Here is a 1674-nt window from a genome sequence, read left to right on the forward strand (position 1 = left end):
TGAAAATAATTAATGCATCTATTTACAATCAAATCTTACAGTATAAAATGAATATTTAATCCATTCCTTTGCCTCTTTCTGATTGAACTGAATGACTCACTCTCAAGTAGCTCCATGCTTTTTTTTAAAAAATAGGCATTTTAAATTCATTTTGCCAAATTTGACATCATAAGTAGTTAAGTAGTCAGGAAGTTCTGATTAATGTCCACTCACCCAATGTCTTGCTACCTGTGTTTCTATATCAATTGTCTGTTATCCTCTTTCTTTTTCCAGCCAATGAAAACATTGTAAGTATTCTCCCAGTGTTCTTTTCACCGCTGCCTTTATCTCCTTGTAGATGACGGGATTCATAATAGGAGTGACCACTCTGTATTGCACGGAGAAGATCAACTCCAGGGAGGAGACTGAGGTTGGCTTGAGGTAGTAGAGAAAACCAGAGCCATAGAATAAGATTGTTGTGGTGAGATGGGAGGAGTAGGTAGAAAAGACTTTGCTTCTGTCAAAGGTAGAGGTGAAGCTCAGGATGGTGGAGACAGTGCAGGTGTAAGAAGAGATTGAAAGGGAAGTTACAACACCATGAGGAATGATGGAGCCCAGCTTGACCGTGAAGTTGATGGAGACGTCAGAGCAGGTCAGAGGGAAGAGACAGGCAGCACACAGCTGTAGTGTGGGATGGCATGAGTATCAGAGAAGTCCATTTCCATTGCTGGAGGGATATTGATGAGAGACTCCAGAAGGTCTAGTCCCCAAGAGCCCCATACAAGCTGCACACACCGCTACTTACTTATCCTCTGGCCATAGAGCAGTAGGTGGCAGATGGAGGCATAGCCGTCATAGTCCATTGCTGAGAGCAGAGAGGTTTCAATCCCTGCAGTAATTAACACAAAGAAGACCCGGGCATGATAGCCCTCTACTGAGATTGTTTTCTTCTGATATAGAAGGTTCTCCAGCATCTTGAGTACCATAACTGAAGAGAAACAGAGGTGACAAAAAGAGGAGTGACTCAGAAAAAAAGTTCACGGGGTTGTGGAGGTGAGATTCAGCAGGGATCACCACTAGCAGCAACAGGTTTCTCATTGCAGTTCAGAAGCAAATCCCTAGGAATGGCACAAAGAGCAGAGCCTCCAGGCAGGGGTCCACAGACAGTCCCAGGAAGATGAACTCCGTGATGGCTCTGTGGTTCCTGAAGGCCATTTGAAAAAGTTGATCCCTAAAACTGGAAATGCATGGCAGTGAATTTTCTATTCTTCTCTAACTGGTTTTCATATTTCATTGGTTCTCTTTTAATATCACAATCATCTAGAAAATCATGGAACATAAATATGAATAAGATGTCTATATTTAAAAAGTCATACTTCAAAGAATATCATTGAGATGAAGACAAGAAATCAAATCACATGTGGTTGACTGAAATGATCTCTTTCAGAGTGACTTAGAAATAATCAGTAATTCCATCACATTGAAGTTATTTGAGCAAAAATGTTTAAGCAAAGATGTTTTTCTATGAAGTCATAGCCAAATATTTAAAGAATTAGGACTGAAAAATAGCAAGGTATATTTGGCAAAACACATACATTTAAAAAAGAGTAATAGCCTAGAATATAGATAAACAATATGTGCAATGACTAAGAATATAGGCTCTTGCATCAGACTAGGATCAAATCCCAGCTTCAC

At 40.0% G+C, this 1674-nt stretch overlaps 1 pseudogene; it reads right to left on the reverse strand.

Annotated features, from left to right (window-relative positions):
• Positions 1-252: 252 nt before the first annotated feature.
• Positions 253-1010, reverse strand: LOC113191048 (olfactory receptor 8S1-like; annotated as a pseudogene).
• Positions 1011-1674: the final 664 nt, after the last annotated feature.

This window comes from Urocitellus parryii, chromosome 5, assembly GCF_045843805.1.
Source record: "Urocitellus parryii isolate mUroPar1 chromosome 5, mUroPar1.hap1, whole genome shotgun sequence".
Classification (NCBI taxonomy): Eukaryota; Metazoa; Chordata; class Mammalia; order Rodentia; family Sciuridae; genus Urocitellus; species Urocitellus parryii.